Here is a 22341-nt window from a genome sequence, read left to right on the forward strand (position 1 = left end):
TCACACACCCACCAAACCACTCAACTTCCCATTCACAGACCCATTCATGTAATCACATAAACACTCACTCATCCATAGAGTCACTCAGATACCCACTATTCCACTCATACAGGCCCTCACACAACTACTTACCCATAAAGCTACTCATACAACCAGTCACTTACTCATACAGCCACTCACAGAGTCACACACTCACCCAAACAGCTACTCACACACCTACGTATTCATCTATACATCTACTCACTCACCCATATAGCATCTCAACACAGCCACTCACTCATACAGGAACTCACGCATTCCCTCACCCACCCACACATCCATACAAGCACTCACACCCACTCACTCACCCATACATCCATTCACACAGATACTTACTTTACAATACAGCCACTCACACACCAACTCACTTAACCAAACAGCCACTCACCCATGCAGCCACTTACACATCCAGTCACTCACTGATACAGCCATTCACACACCCACTCACTCACCCATACAGTCACTTACATACCCACTTACCCATCCATACAGCCACTCATACACCCAAACAGCCGCTCACTCATCAACATAGCCATTCACACAGACACTCACTCACCCACACAACTACTCACATATTTACTTTTACAGTCGTAAAGCCACTCACACACCCACTCATACACCAATACCAGCACTCAGACACCCACTCACACATGGGTATACAAACAGACATTCAGCCACTCACATACTATATGTTACAAATAGTATCACTCATTAGTAGTACAGAAAGAATACTATTTTAGCTTTTGTAGTACCTTGGTATATATGTTTAACACTCATAAACGTTTAGAAACCACTCAAGCTCACTGGATGATGTCATCTGTGATGTCACTGACTATGTCATAAGCGATGTCATATGTGAGTTCATGAGCAGTGCATTGCGGGGTGCAAGTTAAAGTTAGCTCAGGTAACTAGAACCGCTGAATTTCACTGGTTTTGTACAAGTGGAATGTCAGTCTAACTATAAGGTCTCACTAACCTTTGGATTTTTGAGTGAATATTATCTACTGGCGGTCGCCAGTAGATAGTTATAGTTAGGACCTATTATCCATAGGAAATCTGCAACATTCTATTGACAATAACTTTGGCGCCGATTGATGAATCTGCGCAAAAGTTTCCAAACTTTTGGCCAGCTCAGTTCCGCTCTTTAGAAATAAATGAAGTCCAGTAGAAAGCTCTTGTAGTTGTAGTTTATTCCTTAAGTTACAGCTTAGTAAGTTCCAATGTAAGCCTTAATATAAGCCCCACCAGGAGCAGCCTCCTGGCTGCTCAGCCCATCTTCTCCAGCAGCTCCACCTTCAAGTACAAACATCCATAACATTCCAAATGACATCATATAGCTAGAGCATCAGGCAGAGAACCAGGGCCAGGGAGATACATAACATAAGAAGCAGATTACTACACACTCCTTCCCTGAAAATTTGGGTGTAATTGGTCAAGCGGGGTCCGAGAAAAAAGCGGGGTCCCAAAACATGTTTTCCATAGGACCTTTAGCCACGGCTACAGCCCGAATGGCTGAACGGAATTACACCAAATTTGGCAGAGATGTAGTCCTCAGTTCCGACTTGTGCCTTTCACTTCTTTGGTGTCAATCTGTTCAGTAGTTGTTGAGAAAAATGCGGTTACAGTCCGGAGTAGTATCCGCGTACCCTATGCGCAGCCTACAAGTACCCTGCCGTGCAGAGCTGAATGCTCATTGGCTGAAAACTGTCAAAATCAGGAAGTGTTGGCAGCCATCTTGTGCCTCTGTAGAACCGAGGCACAAGAAAACAAAAACAAACGCCGCAAAATGAAAAAAGGGGGCAGGGTAGACACACCCTGGCCCCCTAGGCCTGCTCAGGGGGTCCCACAAGGATCCCAGGGCCCTCAAAAATATATATTTTTTTTTAAATCGCGGGATTCGAGTAGGATCCGTGAATCCTATTGATATTTTAAAAAAAAGAAACGCAGTCTCCCGCGGAAAATATGTAAATTTGCCCCCGGGGTCCAAATTCCGGGGGCATTATTGAAAAAAGGTGTGGGGGTGGGGGACCTCCACCCCACCGGGGCTCTAATTTAATATATGCAGGGGGCTCAGGGCCCCCCCCCGCAGCCCCGGGGCCAGCCTCCCCCGGGCTATTTTCAAATGGGAGGGGGGCTCTCAGGCCCACCCAGCCCCGGGGACGGCCACCCCGGGGCAAGAATTAAATGTATGCGGGGGCTCACGGGGCCCCCCTGCAGCCCCGGGGACCGCCACCCCCTGGGGCTTTAAACAAATGGGTGGGGGGCTCTCAGGCCGCTCAGCCCTGTGGACCGCAACCCCCTGGGGCAAGAATTAAATGTATGTGGGGGCTCACGGGGCCCCCCGCAGCCCCGGGGACCGCCAACCCTGGGGCTTTAAACAAATGGGTGGGGGGCTCTCAGGCCCGCCCAGCCCTGGGGACCGCCACCCCCTGGGGCAAGAATTAAATGTATGCAGGGGACTCACAGGGCCCACCCGTAGCCCCAGGAACCGCCACCCCCGGGGCTTTACACAAATGGGTGGGGGGCTCTGAGGCCCCCCATCCCCGGGGACTGACACCCCCGGCCTTATAAAAAATGTGGTAGGGGGGCTGCGCAGCCCCCCTCCTGTAGCCCTCGATGGCCCTGGGGACCTCCACCCCCCCAGGGCCGGCTCCTGCAGTGTCCCGGGGAGCCCGCCCCCAGGACACTGCTGTTTGCAATGGCAGGGCGGGAGCCTCGCGGCACCCACCCTGCCATTGCAAACTGCTTTGCTTCATTGAAGCGAGAGCAGAGAAACGTGCTTTCGCTTCAATGAAGCAAAGCAAATTGCTTTTCCATATGGGGAGCAGCATGTTAGCGGCTCCCCATATGGAAAAGCAATGCCGGCTCCCGCAGGAGGCATGGAGCCGTGCGAGCTGGTGAGTCATAAGCTTGTGGCTGACGTCTACAGGTCATAAGTACCAATCTCAGAAGGGCCAACTCAGCCTTCCCTCGTTCTGAGGTCGATATCAATATGGTAACACATATTATTCACAGTACTTAGAAATGTAAAGTATTTGTATAGGGCAGGCAGCTGGGTTCTAAAGGACAGCACTACTAGACAAAGTCACATTCTTCTTTAACCAATATTGCCCACCTCAAATAATCTGCTGCCAGTAGATCATAAAATTTAGATAGCACTTTGTGGATGAGAGGCAACAAACAACGAAAGATCATATGTACATATTCAAAATGACAAAATTATTCTTGTGTCGATATCTTTCGTTTAGTTCGATGTATTTGCAGTATGCACAGGACCAGAACCAGCCAATGTGTTTCGACCAGACAATGGGCTACTTCAGGGCAAGAGTTTGGCAGAATGGTAGATACTATCAGTTGTACAGTTCTCCGTTGCGCGTCAATGCTCAGATCTAGTCCGTAGTGGAGAGAATCCCGGGTACAGGAAACCTCAATGTGGAAGGTTTAGGAAACCTGCGAGCTGCGCTTTCCGTAAGCGATTTCGGGAGCCGTGTCCGGTGTACTTCGTGCTGCCAGAGTAGCTGGGGCAATGTACCAGCTACCCGGGATATTGTTTGTTACCTCTCATCCACAAAGTGCTAGTACTAGAAATGGCAGAAATGTGACATGAAGTGCTATATTAAAGTTGTTGTTACCTACAGAGTGAAGGCTACCACCTTCAGTACACAAAACGTTGTCATTTGTAGCCGGGCAGTGCACGCTTGTGCCTTCAAATAAACTCCTGGAAAACATTCAAAACCAGGACAATGCATGTGTCTCCCTAGCAGTCACTACCCCTATGGAGCAATGCGTGTCTCTCCCTAGCAGTCACCATGCTCGTGTCTCCCTAGCAGTCACCATGCTTGTGTCTCCAAAGCAGTCATAATCCCTTAATTTTGCTGGAATGCTTTCTACGGGCCACTATACGGACTGCAAGACAGATGAACCGGTTGGAAGATCGAACATCCTGCTCCATGGCTTCTCATACACCATTTAAAAAAAATAACAATATCTAAAGTTAAATCTCGACGGCACGGCATGCAGCAAGCGCTTTGTGTGTCAATATACAGCAACTGCACAAGAGGTTCTGCCACCATATTTAAAATTGAAGCCCGACCCTGCATGAGTGCTTTTTGTAAATATAAAGCGGACGCACAAGCACCCACATAAGTGCCCCGCAATCACAGAAAAACATAGGAAACGGACAGAATGCAGATGGAAAACATTATACAACACACAGTAAACTACGCTATACAACACATAATAAATGCTGCGTGAAGCTACATACCGGAAAATGCAGCGTAGCTGCTATTGCCCCAGAAAGTGTGTGTCTAAAATAGTACTGAAGCAAAATATACATCCAAGCATTGTTACGCTGTGATGTGCAAAATCCAGTAAATATGGGCGAGCTAAAAAGGAGACAGGGAGGGAACAAACAAGCCTCACTCCAAAACAAATCTAGCGTTTAAAATAAAGTGTGACGCGCACCAATTAAAAGCATGGGCGGAGCTTCGACCCCACTTCCGAAAGCAACCCGACGACAAGAGATCTCGCAGAGCGTGCAGCGCATGTGCTGCGACGCTAGGCAAGACCAAAAAAGGTCCCTGCGAAGTATGTCATCTGCAAATTTTGAAAGAAGGAGTTTACCCGGGGGCGTAGAAATCAACAGTACAGTATGAGTACTGTAGGCATGAGGGGCACTTCAGATCTATGCACCCACGAAGGCTTGCTAGGACAGAGTTTGCTTGTGCTGTAGAGCTCGACAACACTTCAGGGGCTTCCTTCTCAATGAACCTGGAGATACTGTGCCTGCCCAGGTACTGAGGGCTGAAGCAGATAACAACCCTGCTTACCTTAATAAAGTACTTTTTGCTGTTAATGTAAGCAGATAAATGTTTTTATCTGAGTCAAGCAGGTCTATGTTGGACAAGCTTGCCCAAGATCACAAATGCCCCCTAGGCAGTAGGATTTTTTGAGCAGTTATTTTTTCCAGAATGTTCTCCTTTTTGTTTTTAAGGAGATGTCACCCTCCCCACCAAGTTGTATGTTTTAAGTAAAATCCTATTTTAACATTTAAAGTTGTTACAAAAGTTAAGTTATTGGTACTATGTTTTCCTTTCCTAAAATTCTCCGGAGATTCTCATGAGAGATAGGAAAAGCCCATTATAGTCTGTGGTCCTTGCAAGCATCTTGCGAAAAGCTCTCAAGAGCCTTCCTGGCTCGCAATCGAGCAACAGGTGAAGTTTAAGGCTCTGTGCTTGGCACATGGAGCATTCTACGCTAAAGGTCCACCTCTATTGCAACCCTTACTACAGTCTTACACACCAGACTATGTTGTTCACAAACGCGCATCTCAGGAGGGTTCTAAAAATCGCAGGATGTGATGCAGAGGGCATTCTTTCACCTATCCTATGACTAAACTATGGAATTCTCTGCCGAGTAATGGAAAATGAACTTACTTTCAGTCCCTGTAAACCTGGCTGTTTGGAAATGAGCCTGTTCTTTTGGCCAGGTATCACACGGTAGCTCCTTCTGTCAGTAAGTGTCAGTTGGATGCTAGCGCTGGGACTCCCACAAGTAGCAATGGGCTTTACAAATCCAATTAACTTAGAACAGGTAGACAATCCCTTGCTTGCAGTCTGAGGGGGTAGTACTGCCTGCTTTACTCTTGCAAGTCTCTCTCAAAATTGTGCTAAAATGTTAAAATCACCCAATAGGAAAGCTCATACTGTTTATTAAGAAACTGCGCCCCACACAAACAGCAGTTGTTCACAAACTAACCTACTTTTTTACTTGCCAAAAATCTACCAATTACATTTATAATTTTGCCACCCTCTCAATTTTTATCACCTCATAGAGCTCTAGCTTGCTCTTGGAGCTTACTCATTCTGCTCAGCACTCCTCTTGTGACTGAGCTCTCCATAATAAACCATGGTTCACCTCTGGAGTTTGGGCCACAGCTTCAACCACTGGGCTAGAGAATATGCTATTAATTGTGTTGTTGACAAAAATCTTGGATGTCCAAACACCTCTACAAACAGTTTTTCACTCAGTAGACCTTACGTAGAAAGTTTACCAACAGTAGTGCACTTACTGACACTCTCAACAAAGCTCATTAAATATATTATTAAATGCCTGAACTTGGAGCTGTTTCTTAAATCCTTCGTTGCATCGGACAACCAGGAGCCATCCGATGCACCAGTGCTCATGTGCGTTGGACGGTCCCCGGCCATCCGATCACATGGCACAGGGAATTCCTCTGGTGCGGGCACCAGAGGGATTTCCCTTTCCCCAACAGCCTCGGGAGCTGGAGAAGGGCTTCCCGGGCTCCCAAGGCTGTGTGCTTGGTTTCTGTGCAATTACGATCAGCGCACAAATTGCACTGACGCAGTGGAAGCTGGTGACATTTGAAAGTGGTGGGGCGTACAAGTCTCTCTCAAAATTGTGCTAAAATGTTAAAATCACCCAATAGGAAAGCTCATACTGTTTATTAAGAAACTGTGCACCACACAAACAGCAGTTGTTCACAACCTAACCTACTTTTTTACTTGCCAAAAATCTACGAATTACATTTATAAGTTTGCCACCCTCTCATTTTTTCTCACCTCATAGAGCTCCAGCTTGCTCTTGGAGCTTACTCATTCTGCTCAGCGCTCAGTGACTGAGATCTCCATAATAAACCACGGTTCACCTCTGGATTTTGAGCCACAGCTTCAGCCACTGGGCTAGAGAATATGCTATTAATTGTGTTGTTGACAAAAATCTTGGATGTCCAAACACCTCTACAAACAGATTTTCACTCAGTAGACCTTATGTAGAAAGTTTACCAACAGTAGTGCACTTACTGACACTCTCAACAAAGATCATTAAATATATTATTAAATGCCTGAACTTGGAGCTGTTTCTTAAATCCTTCGTTGCATCGGACAACCAGGAGCCATCCAATGCACCAGTGCTCATGTGCGTTGGACGGTCCCCGGCTATCCGATCACAGGGCACAGGGAATTCCTCTGGTGCGGGCACAAGAGGTTTTCCCCTTTCCCCCAACAGCCTTGGGAGCTGGAGAAGGGCTTCCCCGGCTCCCAAGGCTGTGTGTTTGGTTTCTGTGCAATTACGATCAGCACACAAATTGCACTGACGCAGTGGCAGCTGGTGACATTTGAAAGTGGTGAGGCGTACAAGTTGGGGCTGAGTGCACTATGGCGAGCGAGCGCAGTAAGCGAGCCTGACTTGCCCTGCTCATGGCTGAAGGGAATAACAAAATAACATGTTACATTAATAACAAATAACAACAGTCTGTCTGTCTTAAGTCTGTCTTAAATCTGTCTTAAGTCTGTCCTAAGTTTGTCTTAAGTCTGTCTTAAGTCTGTCTTAAGTCAAACTTAAGTCAAACTTAAGACAAAATCCTAACTTTACTACTTCTAAATGCCTTCTGTGAATACCAAAAGAAGTAAGTTTAGGATTTTGTCTTAAGTTAGTTCTGTGAATTGGGCCCTCTCTTACCGCACCCAGTTCTACAGCACTGTTATTTTCACAATAATCACAACTAGCTTTTAATGTGATCTTTGCTGTGTTTTATTTAAAACTACAATGTTGATGTAAAGATAGCAGGAGCTGGAGGGCCTTGAAGCAGCATTCCGCGCTTTTCATCCTTCCTCCTCATTATTCAGTATCTCCCTCACAGGACCTCCACCCTAATGCCATTACCCTCATTTCTCACATCTAAGTGTAGGGAGTGGATGTGGCGCTACAGCCAGACCTGCCTGACGCCTTTAGAACTGTGGAAAACACTTAATCTCCCTGTGTCTACAAAAACACATAAAATAATCACTTACAGTCATGGCCGGCATGACAGGCGGGTGAGGGGGTGGAACTGGGGTTGTTGCGGGGGGATGTGGGGAGGTGGGAGGGGTTTGTTTAATTAAATAAATAGATAAAATAAAACTCAACATCCTGCGCCACTTATGGATGGGTCCCGACTCCCGCCGTCCTGCATTTTCCAATTCCTGCATCGTCATCAGGAAAGGCAGCCTCCCTCCCTCCCCTCCGCCAATCACAACACTGCAATGGCAGCATTGTGATTGGTGAGGCGCATCGGAGAGCGCCCCAGCTGGGCCATTTTCTTTGTCATTCACCAGCCTACATAGTGAAAAAGGGAGAGTGGCCGGTCCTGCTTGAGGGCAGGGGGGTAGTGGTTTGCCCACTGTTGTGGGTAATAACTGTTTGGTTGGCCCCACGGTCACTCCCACCTTACCTCGAGCAGGACCGCCCACCCCCAACCAGGCACTTCTGCTTTCTCGCAATGCGAGAAAAAGAAGCATAAAATGGTTGTTATTTCCATTTATGTTTCTGCCCTTTCTCACTGCAAGAAAGCAGTGGGGCAACGCCCCCATGCCCCAATGGGGGAGCCGCCACTGTGACGTTATTGCACAGAAACCGAAACTGAAATGAGCAGAGAGGCTCAATTCAGTTTCACTTTCTACATCTTCAGGGGGCTATCTCAGCCCCCCGAGCATGCAGAAAGTCTGAAGAGGTATCATTGAAAAGGAGATAATCTTGCCTTTCCAATGTTACCTCCCTAGTGGGTCCCTGCTTGGGGATCGCCCTGAGTGGGTGATCCCCAAGCAAGGATACACCCACTAGGCACTAAGAAGGGGTGAGTGGCAAGGGCCTTTGCTCCCCCCAAATGGTTTGACAACAACCAGTCTTTCTAAATTTGATTTAGGGGTGGGGGCTGCCCAAAAGGGCAGACTGGCAAAATTCCAGTCTTTCTGCCTCCGCTGGGGGGACCAGAAAGCACACTAATTGCCATGGATTTTTTTTAAAAGTAGATTTAGGGGTGGGGCCCCCCCAAAAAAATTACCACAGCCTTTCTGCCTACCCCAGGGAGATCGGATGGGGACAAAAGTCCCTAATCTGCCTTCCGGGGGGGGGGGGGGAGAAAGCCCACTAGGTACCAGGGATTTTGGGGGGTTTTATACGTAAAGGTGGGAGCTGCAGAGAATGGGCATGCTAATGCCCTCACTGCCCCAAAAAGTCTTTCTGACCCCCCCCTCCGAAAGGCAGATCAGGGAAAAATGCAACTAGGCAACAGGGATACGTTCATGGGTCTGCCAGTGAAAAGCCCCACAGGCAAGGGCCATTTCCTTTTTTTTTAGGCACACATTTTGGCTGCTTCAGTGATATCTTTATTCTCATCTGCACCCAGGCAGCGGCAAAAATCCACTAGAAACATTTGCCTGGCATGTTGCTGGTGCTGTGTGTGGACCTGCACTTGGCTAATGGTGTGGGTGGACTCGTGCTTGATGATGGTGTATGTGGACTGGGGATTGGCTGGCTCTATGAATGGATGGTGCTTGGCTGCAGGTTCCGACTGGCCATAGCGGGCACAGTATGTTTGCACAGTGGTCTGGAGGGGTGGGGGCTGGTTTTCTGGCCATGGGGGCTGTTTTGCCACAGGGGGCTGGTTTTGCAACAGTGCTGCAATACCGAGCCCCAATAACACAAGCAGGAGCGGTGCTTTTAACTAGCACGCCCTCTACCCCCAAGGCCGATTGAGCAGCAATCTGCCAGGGCTGGTTGCTGTTCCCTGTCCAGCACTGCGTGGCTGGCAGTGTGCGGGGATGGTGCTTGGCTGACGGAGTGCATGGATGGCGCTTGGCTGGCAGTGTGCATGGATATTGCTTGGCTGACTGATAGCATTTGGCTGGTGGTATACATGGACGGCACCTCTGAAAACTAGACACCCAGGGGAGTCCAGGAAGGTGTGGCTTGTGTGGGTCCACCAACATTCTCCTACCTAGAATACCCATTCAAACCCTAGATTTAGCTGAAAAGATCCATATTTCCTCATTTTTCGGTGTGGGGAAGTTGTGGGATCATTGGGCCGCCATAAATTTCCTATCACCCAGTGTTCCCCCAGTTTCCCGATAAAAATGGTGCCTCACATGTGTGGGTAGGCATAGTGGCCGCTACAGGAAATGGCCCAAATCGTACTGTGGAGACTTCAAAATGACCTATCATAAAACAATCTGGTTTTGCAAGGGACGTCATCTGGGTTTTTGGCGCCAGGCTCAGCAGCCATCTTTTATCGGGAGACCTGGGGAAACGCTGGGCGGTAGGAAATTTGTGTCAGCCCGGTGATCCCACAACTTTCCCACACAGAAATTTGAGAAAATGTGATTTTTTTTTCTGCTAAATTTAAGGTTTGCAGGGGATTCTGGCTAGGACAACATTGGGGGATCCATGCAAGCCATACCTCCCTGAACTCACCGGGTTAGTTTTTAGAAATGTGTGGGTTTGGTAGGTTTCCCTAGATGGCTGCCGAGCCTGGGGCCAAAACCCAGGTTACCACCCTTGCAAAAACAGGTTGTTTTGTGATAGGTAATTTTGATGTCTCCACAATACATTTTGGACCCTCGGCTGTTGTGTGTACTTGTCCCTCCAATACGAGTGAGGTACCATCTTTATTGGGATACTTTGGAGAATGCGGGCGGGTGGAAGTTTGTGGACCACGCCGATTCCAGAACTTTTCATCACAGAAATATGGGGGAAAAATACTTTTGGGACAAAATTTGAGGTTTGCAAGGGATTCTGGGTAACAGAACCTGGTAAGAGCGAGACAAGTCACCCCTCCTGGATTCCCCTTGGTGTCTAGTTTTCTAAAATGTATAGGTTTGGTAGGTTTCCCTAGGTGCCGGCAGAGCTAGGGTTCAAAATCCACAGCTGGGCACTTTGCAAAAAAAAGGGTCAGTTTTCACTGTAAAAGTGTGGTGTGTCCATGTTGGGTTTTGGGCCACTTCCTATCATGGGCACTAGGCCTGTCCACACAATTGAGGCACCTTTTTTATCAGTAGACTTTGGGAAATGCGGAGTGCGTGGAATTTTGTGGATCCTTACAGATGCTAGAACTTTCCATCACAGAAATTTGAGGAAAATTTGTTTTTTTTACAAAGTTTGAGGTTTGCAAGGGATTCTGGGTAACATAACCTGGCGAAAGCCACACACGTCACCCCTTTCTGGATTCTTCTAGATGTCTAGTTTTTAAAAATGTATAGGTTTGCTGGGTTTCCCAAAGTGTTGGCAGAGATAGGGTTTAGAATCAATCGTTTTTATTGAGCAGTATAACGGCATATAACACAGCTCAGCTGCCTACATCCACTGGCCGGCAGAGCAAGTTCTGGTAGTGTGAAACACAGCCGGTGGGCCTACATCCCGGAGGACGACCCGGCGAGGGCGCATGCAATGCCAGGAGGAACAGCTATCACTAATAGCATTTTACTGCAATTAGAAATAGAAGCAAACACAACAAACCAAACAAACCCCCCCACCACCACCCCCTCCCCCACCACCCCACCACCCTCCTCCGCATCAGCCTCAACTACCACCCCTATACTCGCTAAATCATCTCCCGCCCCCCAGTCCCAAAGTCTCTGAATCTATTGGACTGCACCCTGCGGTGCCACCGGGATAAGCTGCAAAATCTGCAGGAACTTTGGGCAAGTCACCATGTACATATCCCGAGATAGGAGATTGATGAATGGTTCCCACAGCTCCGCATATTCCGCCCCCTGCCATCAATACATAAAGAGAGCCGTTCCATCGCCAATAGATGCCACAGCCGCCGAATCCAGTCCATGGGGTCGGGAGGGTCAGTGGACCGCCATTGCGCAAGGATAACTAAGCGCGCTGCTAACAAGGCCAGAGCGAATTGCTTACCCCTCGTAGAGCGCAAGGGAAACGCTTTTGCATGCGGGAGCCCTAACAGCACATGCTCAGGAGCCCTGGGGAAGTGATGTGAAAAGCCTCCAGTAGCGCTCCAACTTCGGGTAGTGCCAGAGCAGGTGGGTCAATGTGCCCGAAGCACCACATCCCCGCCAGCACAGGCCCGAGTATTTCGGATCCCAGGACTTAATACGCGCAGGGGTATAGTACCAGTATGTCAAGACCTTATAGGCCGACTCAGCGCCTGCAACGTTGGCGGCGGTGTGATGCGTGCGATAAAACACCCTCTCCCACTCTTTGCGCCCCAACTCAGTCTCCCAGCGAACCTGCGCTTTAGTATGTGGAGCATTAAGTCGCGCGATGATCATGGTGTATAACTCAGATATAAGTTTGCGATCATCTTTTTTGCAGATCACCCAACGTTCTAGTGCTGTCATTGGGCGAGACATATCAGCAATATTAGACGGCTGAGTGACCCAGTGTGCCACCTGCGAATAAGGGAAGGCATCAGATTCAGAGAGGGAAAAGAGCTCCCGGCGGAGCGAGGAGAACGAGATTAGTCCATCAAGGTCAAAGTGGTGACCCACTCTCTTGCAACCTTTCTCACGCCAGCGCTGAAAGATCGGGGACGAGCAACCAGGGGGGAAGTCTGGGTTATCCCCAATAGGCGTTATGGGCGACGGGAAGGTAGTCCAGCCCTTACACCGCGCCAATCGGTCCCACGCCTGCATGGTGGGCGACGTCACCGGGGACGAGTATAAGCCCCACGATCTATGTTTTCGAGGAAGCCATATTTAGCGCCAAATGTTGCAGCCCGCCACCGCCTGGTCCATGAAATTCCAGTGCTTACTGGAATATGGCCTGTTCCATTCGAGGATAAATCGCAAACAGTCCGCCTGATAATACGCCTGCAATGATGGAAAGCCCAGCCCGCAGTCGGCCTTAGGGGCCGTAAGCAATGAGGAGGTAAGCCGTGGTCGCTTGTGATTCCATAAGAATTTGGTAATCAGTCCCTGCAGTGTCCGTATGGCGCCCAGTGGGGGTCTCAGAGGTAGCAGCTGGAAAAGGTATAGAATGCGAGGCAGAACCGTCATTTTGACGGCAGCCAGCCTTCCGAACCAAGCAAGCTGGAGACGGGACCAGTCTGACAGGGATTTGGTTGTTTGGTCAATTAGGAGCTTATAGTTAAGGGAGACCGTCTGCGCAACAGAGGGGGCAAGGCGAATCCCTAGGCACGGGATATTTGAGTGCACCCACTGGAAGGCAAAATCCTTTTCGAGGTCTTGCACCTCAGCAGCGGGGATCGATACATTAAGGATCTCCGACTTGGAAAAGTTAACCTTAAAACCTGCAACGTCACCAAATTTGCGCAATTCAGCGGAGAAGTGTCGCAAGGAGGTGTGAGGGTGCGTAAGCGAATGAATCACATCGTCGGCGTAAAGGCAGATTTTGTGTGTGTCAGCGCCAAACCGCACCCCCTCGATATTGCCATTGGACCGCACTCTCTGAGCAAAGGGCTCCATATAGAGCGCAAAGGGCAACGGCGACAGGGGACACCCCTGTCTCGTCCCGCGAGAGATGGAAAAAGGCGCCGACCTGCAGCCGTTCACTCGGACTGCCGCTTTCGGCACCGCATACAAGCAGCGCATCCACCGGAGAAAGTTAGTCCCCAGGCCGAAAGCTTTCAAAACCGTGAACAGATACGTCCAATCGACGCGGTCGAAGGCCTTCTCCGCATCTATTGATAAAAAGAGAGCCTGCGTGCGCGAGCGATGTACAGAGTCCATGAGGTGCAGAAGCCTTTTAGTGTTTTCCCCTCCCTCGGCGTTGGTATAAACCCTACCTGACCAGGCTCTATGATGCCGTCCATCAACGGGCTAAGGCGTGCAGCCAGTATGCTAGCAAAAAGCTTGGCATCGATGTTGAGGAGGGAGATCAGGCGGTACGATCCGCATTCCATAGGGTCTTTCCCAGGCTTGGGGAAAACTGTAATAGAGGCCTCTGACATGGAAGGGGTCACCTCTCCTGTCTCCAGGAAGGAATTAAAAAGGCGAGTTAAAGAGGGTTATAATTCCACACAAAACTTCTTATAAAAGATGGCTGTGAAGCCATCTGGCCCCGTGGATTTGGCCAGCTTTAATCGCGCGATCGCGGAGATGACTTCCTCGATGCGTATATCAGCTTCGAGCGCCGCTGCCGAGGTCTGAGAGAGGGGTTACACCGCAGGATGCCAAATACGCCTCTACACGCGCAGGATCCGTGGGTTCTCTGCCGTACAGTGTGTGATAAAACTGTCTGAAAGAATCCGCAATAATGGAATCGCTGTTTTTTTCTACCGCACCTGCATCCCTAATGGCCCGAACGGCAGACTGCTGCGCTCGAGCCCTCAACCTGTGTGCCAACATCCGGCCGCTCGGTCTAAATCAAGATGCTTGACCATACGCCATTTTGTTTCCAACTCCCTCCATATGCGTGGCGCCCCTGTTCTCTTATGTACCGCCTCCAGAGCTCCCACCTCCCTTTCCAACTCCTCACGCTTCTCCCTATGAATCCGGGCAAGGGACGCAGACACAGCAATAAAGTCCCCCCGGGCCACCAACTTGAGGGCTTCCCATACGGACCCCAGCGACATACCATCCTTATCATTATCCACGAGGTATTGAGTATAATCTTGTCCCGCATGCGAGTGAATCTGAGTTGAGGAGGGAGTCCCGAAGACGTCAACCGGACGAAGGTGGCCTCTGTCCACTACATCCAAGCTGCACAGAAATAAGGGCATGATCAGACAAAGAGCGCAGGGAAATATCTGCTGCATACAAGTGGGGCATGAGAGGCGTTGTAGCAAGGAAGTGATCCAAACGCGCATAAGTTTTATGGGCTGCGGAGTAATATGTGAGGTCGCGCTCTAGGGGATGCTGAGAGTGCCAAACATCATGCAGGCCCCCATCTCGCAACCACTGCTTCCCTCCCTGAGATACGGCCCCCGTCTGATGCGAGCGCACAGCAGATCTATCCAGCACAGGATCCATTACTACATTCAGGTCTCCCCCCACCAGCACATACACATCCGGGGAAGCTAGCACCTCAGCAAGCGCCGTCTTCAAGAAGGGCTCTTGGCGTTCATTTGGGGCATACAGGAGCCTACTGTGAAGCACGTAGTCCCCCACTGGACCCTAACCGCCAGGAAGCGCCCTTTAATATCAACTACTTGGGATACTTGGGATAGGAACTTGCAGTGGGCCTTAGCGCTGAAAAGGATAGCCACCCCCTGCTTTTTCGCCAGGCATGAGGACCACAACTGCACTGGAAAATGTCTGTCCCTTATCCTCTTAGTATCTTTAGAGAGGAGGTGAGTCTCTTGCAGCAGACACATATCTCCATCCGCATTCTCCAACAGCGATAGTATGGCTGCACGCTTAACAGGGTTATTGGGACCCCGAACAAACTGGCAATCTTCAAACCCTTACCCATATTCACCAGCGAGAGAGAAAGGCATTAGACAGGACACCCGTAACTGGACCACTGAGGGATATCTCGGAAGCACCCCACCACCCCCACCCCTACACCTAACCCTCCTAGCACTGATTCGGAGCCCCCAAAACAAACCCCTCCAAACCCCCCCAAACCCATGTACAACAGAACACAATCTCAAAGCAGGTGAGAAACAAACTGGAAAATGGCAAATGTTCGTCAAGCAAATCACCCTTGAAGGGAAACGCAGCGCCATTCAGCACCTTACCCAACCCTGATACAGGGCACCATCAGCCACTGGGCACAAGGAAGATGGAATATCACAGTCTCTACTCCCGGGATCCCCTCCCGGCACCACCCTGCAACTCATCCCTGGCCAAGCAAACTACAATCACGGTACCCCATCACCATCAGTCACCAACGCCACGGAAGAGACGGCGGCCTCTCTTTCCATAAGGCTTGCAGAAGGGTCAGGCTTCCCCGCCAGGGGCGATCTCCCCACTGTCTGCCATTCATCGGAGCGTCTGCGTCGTCGAGTAGGAGACCTAGCTGTACCTGCTGCAGGGTCCGGTTTCTCCAAGCCCAGCGCCGCAAATGCTGCCTCCAGGGAGCGAAGCTGCAGAAGTTTCCCCTTGAACTTAAATATAATGCGAAACGGATGACCCCAGGAGTAGGGGATGCCTTGCTCCCTCAGGTAACTGGTGATTGGCTTAAAACTGCGGCGAAGTGTGGAGGCCGCCAGATCCTGAAAAAGGGCAGGCTGATGCCCAAGAAACTGGACTGATGCAAGGGCCTGTCCCTTGCGCAGGATCTGTTCCTTAATCTGAAAGTCATGAACACAGACTAGGATGTCTGGCGGCTGGGCCTTGGCATTTCTCGGCAATCCCACTCGGTGCACCCTGTCCAGCTGAAGCTCGATGTCATCCCCTTCGTCCAGGATCTGTCGGAACAACGCCCTCACGTACTCCCGGAGGCTTTCCCCCTCTCCCTTCCAGGGGACTGCTCAGATCCTGATGTTATTCCTCCATGAGCGGTTTTCCAGATCCTCGGTGTGTGCCTGCAGGTCCAAAGTCTTTTCCGTCAGCCGAATAACATCCTGCTGGAGCTGGTGGAGCTCGTCGGCTGTACCCACATCATGCTCCTCTAGGGTCCCCAATAGTATCGACGTCCCGCCTCATTTCGCGCATTTCAGAGGAGAGTTGAGAGCGAACCTCCAGGATGTCCTCCTTTATGGTGGTGAAAAGCTCCAGCATGAAGACCTTTGTTGCCGGTGCCTCCACATCCTCTGTGTTTGCCGTCGGGGCGTCCGATTGCGAGGAGACCCGACTCCCCAGCTTCAACAATGGGTCTTTAGATGCCTTGTCTTTCTTGCCCCTGTTGGTAGCCATAGTAGCGTCACTACGGACCCACAGCCCACTCCCAAGCCGCACAAGGAAAGGCCCCCGTCGACAGTCGGAGGTCCTCTCACCGCCCCCCCACCTCTGGACTCTCGCCTTACTCCGGGCCACTCCACAGGACACACCCTGCGCTCCACCACACTTCGATAGCCAGGCAGGCAAGTCCCAAGCAGGTCGTGATACCTCCTCCGGCCGTGGAAAAACCACCAGGGGGGCACACCAGCACCCAGACCCCAAAGCGCTGCCAGCCACAATGCGGGTCGAGATGAGGCCTTCCACCAACTCCACGCTGCTACTCTCCAGGTCACCCCCAGTGGGAGCGAAGAAGGGGGGCCCCAACAAGGCCCACTCAGTCCGGCACTCTCCTTGCCCGCCGAACCCCGGGCCGAAACGCTGTGCTCTAAGCCTGCCACCTCCTAGCACCGGGCCCAGCGAGCCACAGTCAAGCCCAGCAGGGGGGGTCACCGCCATCGCCCACCTCACGGGCGGTTCCCGCCAGCATCCGCCGGGGGGCCCCACGTTGCCATCAGGACCCAGGCCCACTCCCAGGCCGTCGCCGCAGCAGGGGGGGAAGTAGGCCGTATCCCACCAGGGCCTCAGTAAGCTTCCCGCCGGCCTGCACCGCTGGACAACACTCCCCAAAGGCCGTCGATCTCCCCGCTCAGATGGTCGTCGTAGGGGGGGCCCTCGCCTGTCAGCACTCTCGGAGCCTGCACCAATGAACCCCGTGCCGGGCCTCACCACGTCCGCCGTGCCGCGGACCGACCCCAAGGCCCCGGGCGGCTACACCTCTGCTCCGCTTAACCTCAAGGAGCGCTGCTCAGGCCCTCTGCCGGGGGGGGCTCGCTTGCCAGCGCTCTCCACCGCCCTCCGCTGCCAGGTACCAACGCGGTGCTCCCAGTTCCGAGTTGCGGACTGACCGCCTAGCCGGTAAGGAGCCACCCCTCCACTCCTCACCTCTGGCAGCGTCCGCTGCCTCCAGCTCTGCCCGGCCGGCTCACACTCTGCCGAGGCACCCAGCTCGCACCAGGGACACCGAGGCCGGCCGTTGCTCAAGCCCGGGCGACACGTCGTCTCAGGCTCAGCAATCGCCGCCAGCCCGGGTCATGCAGGCCATCGCCAGCCTCCGCTAGCTCGAGGCACACCGCTCCGCTGTCCACAGGCCGCTCGCAGGCCGCAGCGCAGCACACCACGCGGCGGGTCCGGTCCAGGGGACGCCGAGGCCGCAGCAGCAAACAAGGGCGGATCTCTAACGGCCTGCCCCAAAATATCAGCACCGCCAGAACCAGCGCGATGTGGGAACCGCCAGTCGCCCCCGTGGCAGTGCAGATGGGCAGCTGGTAGGGGGATAACAAAGCTATTTGCCAGGTGCCGCGGGAGGGGCAGAGGGACACGTCCTACACCGCCGCCATCTTGGCCACACCTCCAGAGCTAGGGTTTAAAATCTACAGCTAGGCACTTTGCAAAAAAAGAGTCAGTTTCACTGTAAAAGTGTGGTGTGTCCATGTTGGGTTTTGGGCCATTTCCTTTCATGGGCACTAGGCTTACCCACACAAGTGAGGTACATTGTTCTCAGAAGACTTTGGGGAATGCGGGGTGGGTGAAATTTTGCAGATCCACGCAGATTCCAGAACTTTCCATCACAGAAATGTTAGGAAAATGTGTTTTGTTTACAAAGTTTGTGGTTTGCAATGGATTCGGGGTAACAGAACCTGGTGAGAGCCACTCAAGTCGCCCCATCCTGGATTCCTCTGGGTGTCTAGTTTTAAAAAATGTTTAGGTTTTCTAGGTTCCCCTAGGTGCCGGCTGAGCTAGAGTTTTAAATCCACAGCTAGGCACTTTGCAAAAAAAGGATTTGTTTTTACTGTAAAAATGTGGTGTGTTCACGTTGCGGTTTGGGCCATTTCCTTACACAGGCACTAGGCCTAACCACACAAGTGAGGTACCATTTTTATCCACAGACTTAGAGGGACACAGAATTGTAGAGCAACTGTTATTACCTATTGACTTTCAATGCATTTCTGCCATCCAAATGTAAGACAATGTGTATAAAAGAAGTCACTTTGAAAAATGTCCTAAAATTCACATGCTAGTATGGATGGCCACAATTTTGGAGATATGCAAATAGCTACTGTTTCTAAACTCTATAATTTGTACTCATTTCGGATATACATGGGTATCTTTGATACATATTTTTCACTCTTTATATTTTACCAAATGAATTACTACGGTACACAATAAAAAACCATTGCAAGACGCTGCTCAGTTATTGGCTCTGGGTCCCTCGGGTTTTTGTTGAACCTACTTAAGTCCTATGTATCCCCACAACCAGAAGGGTCCAGCGGATGTAACTGTATATTCTTTTTCCATTGAGCTGGGAACGCAAGAGAGGCCCCCCCTACCTAAAAACATCTTGGCCCGAAATTGGAACCGGGTGGACCTTGACTCTCTGTGTGTCTCTCTTGCTTCCTCTGGCCCTGACCTAAGCAACCTCCCTATTGACCATCAAATAGACGCCGTAAATCACTGGCTGTCTTCTTCCTGTGATTTAGTCGCCCCCCTCAGGAAAGTCAAGACGTGTCGCCCCCATGACGCTCAAAAATGGTTTTCAGACGAGCTAAAAATCCTCAAACTGGACCTTAGACGCTCCGAACGTCATTGGAGGCGTAAATACTGCCCTGTTTTGCGAGCTAAATACAAAACGCTTTTGGCGAGCTACAAAAAAGCCATATTGCGAGCCAAAACCATCTACTTCTCGGAAAGAATATCCCTTTCAGCCAATAAACCTAAGGAGATCTTCTCTATAGTTCGCAATCTTGTTGCACCCGACAGAGCCAATCTGAACATTATCCCTTCCCAAGACCTTTGCCTTTCTCCTAACGACTTCTTCCTGGAGAAGATTGCCAAGATCAAATCAAATATTCCCTTTGTCTCTCCGTCCCCTCCTTTTTCTGCCCCCTCTCTGTCCTCTATTTCTCTTAACCAGTTTCCCCCTATCTCCTTGGATGTGTTCTTGGCTCTACTCCAGAAAGTGAAGTCCGGTTCCCCAGCCGACTGTGCGCCAGCCCGCTTTTTGAAAGTACTTTTCACCCATTGCCCTGACCCTCCTCTTTCTCTTCTTAATTTTTCCATTTCCTCTGGTTCTGTCCCCAAGTACTTTAAATCCGCTATAGTTCGTCCTATTTTAAAAAAACCTGGTCTAGACAATTCCCTCCCCTCTAACTTTAGGCCTATCTCCCTTCTCCCCTACCTCGGAAAGATCCTGGAGAGCTACATCACTTCTTGTCTCTCTTCCTATATCGAGGACAACCACCTCCTGGCCTCCCACCAAGCGGGCTTCCGACCGGCTCACTCCACCGAGTCAGTTGTTCTGTCCGTCTTGGACGAGCTAAAGAGTAAGGCAGATTCTAACTTGCCCCAAGCCCTGGTGCTCCTCGATCTGTCCGCTGCCTTTGACACGGTCGACCATGCCATCCTTCTCGACCGTGTCGGCGCAGCGGGCGTTTGGGGCACTGCCCTCTCTTGGCTCGCCTCCTTTCTTAAAGATCGAACTCAGGCGGTTCATCTTTCCTGCTACTCCGCCCCCTCCCGCTTGGTCCCCTGTGGAGTTCCCCAAGGCTCCTCTTTGTCCCCTCTTCTTTTCAACCTTTATATCCGTCCTCTCATTCTTTCCCTTCTTGATATGGGGGTCTCCGTGTACAACTACGCGGATGACCTCCAGCTTGTTTTTGATCTTTCCTCTCCCTTGCACTCCCCACCCAAATTCCACTCCACCCTGGTCTTTATTTCAGACTGGATGAATCGGAACCAACTGAAGCTTAATCTGGACAAGACGGAGCTGGTCCTGACTGGCTCTTCCCCCTCCCCTTGGTCGACTGCCTTTTGGCCTTCCATCTCTGGCCCCCCACCTTTACCAGCGGCCTCGGCAAAGACCTTGGGCATTAGAGTCAGTCGGGACCTCTCCATGCATGCCCAGATCAGCTCGGTTGTCTCCTCCTGTTTTCTTTCTCTCCGAATCATCCGAAAGGTGTCCCACTTCTTTTCTTCTGACGCCCTTAAGCTCATTATCTTGGCCATGATTCTTTCCCGTCTCGATTACGGGAACAGCCTGTACGTGGGCATTCAAGCGTATGAACTTCGCCGCCTACAGGCTGTTCAGAATCAGGCCGCCCGCCTTATCCTTCACCTCCCAAAATCTTCCCACATTACCCCCATTCTGAAAACACTTCATTGGCTCCCCATCTCTCAGAGATCCCTCTTTAAGATGGGCTGTCTGGTTGTTATGGCTCGAGCCCGCATCGGCCCAGCCTTTATTAACTCTCTTATCACTCCCTATACTCCCAACCGTTTCCTCCGCTCCTCTAATCAGTTTCTCTCCAATGAACCTCGGTTCCGTAGATCCAAAACCGGAGGCACCAGATTCTCTGTTTTGGGTCCCTCTTTTTGGAACAGTCTCCCTCTACCAATCAGATCCATCACTGTTTATTCCTAATTCCGTAAGGCCCTAAAAACCCATTTGTTTTCTATTGCTTACTCCTGCTAAACAGTTCTCGCTTCCTCTATCTCCCTCAGTTTTTTCACCTCTAGCGCCAGGAAGCCGCTTGGTCACAGTGCGCTTTATTAAGAACCTTTTCATTTCATTTCATTTAATTTCATATATTGCTTTAAAAATTCTGTCACACTTAAAAAAAGTTACAGGTGAAAACATTGGCACAAATGGCTGTTTTTTCCACTCATTTTCAGTTTTTCTTAATTTTAACTGTACGTTTCTATAAAAAAACCTTGAAGGAGCCTAAAAAATGACCCTTTGCTGAATTCATAATGTTGTCTACTTTTTAGAAATGTATAGCTTTCCGGGATCCATTATTGCTTTCATACCCATTTCTACCAGTTACTGGAAGGAGGTTGAAAGCACAAAAAGAAGCAAAAATAGGCTATGTCCCAGTAAAATGCCAAAACTGTGCAAAGAATTTTGGTTTTCTGAAAAAAGTCTGTCTGTGCCTGAAAGCTGAGACGATGGTGATTTCAGCACCATAAACCCTTTTGTTTTTTTTTTTTGTTTTTTTTTTTTAAAACCTTTATTCGTATTAAAAGGATATACAAAGCTGGGCCTACAACCAAATTGGCCGGCCACAATACGGAAATCGGGCAAAAGATCCAGAGCGAGCATTACAGTACCAATCATTAAGGAGCATGAGCAATACAATCCCGGGAAGGGGGAAACACAGAAGATCTAGGCGACCAGCAAACAGGAGCAGAGAAGGTTAATTTTATAATATGGGGAGAAGGAGTACGACAGGTTCAGTGTCAACATAGAAGAATCCGAATTCCCAAGACAAACCCTCAACAACAGTAAGGGGGTATGGGGCCGCAATACAGGAGAGGCAACACCGATATACATAGGTATAAAAACAGTTGCGTTAAACACAATCAACATGCGATCACTATCGACTTTGCATGCCCACCACCCAAGAGCACATCGGAACCAGAACGAAGGGATCGGATGGATATCTTACCAAAACTAACCCGTCATACTAACCTTGGGTACAAAGGGAAGGGGAGGAAAGGGGGGGGGGGGGAGGAGAGAAGAGGACAAGAAGGGAGAAAAAGGAAGAGAGGGAACTGAAAGCAAAAAACGAAAGAGAAGAGCGCCACGCCGACACAGGCGTCCCGCGGCGGGGAACACAGGAGAGAGCAGGAGCATTAGCAACGAGGAGGGTATGGCAGTCACCAT

This window comes from Lissotriton helveticus, chromosome 8, assembly GCF_964261635.1.
Source record: "Lissotriton helveticus chromosome 8, aLisHel1.1, whole genome shotgun sequence".
NCBI lineage: Eukaryota > Metazoa > Chordata > Amphibia > Caudata > Salamandridae > Lissotriton > Lissotriton helveticus.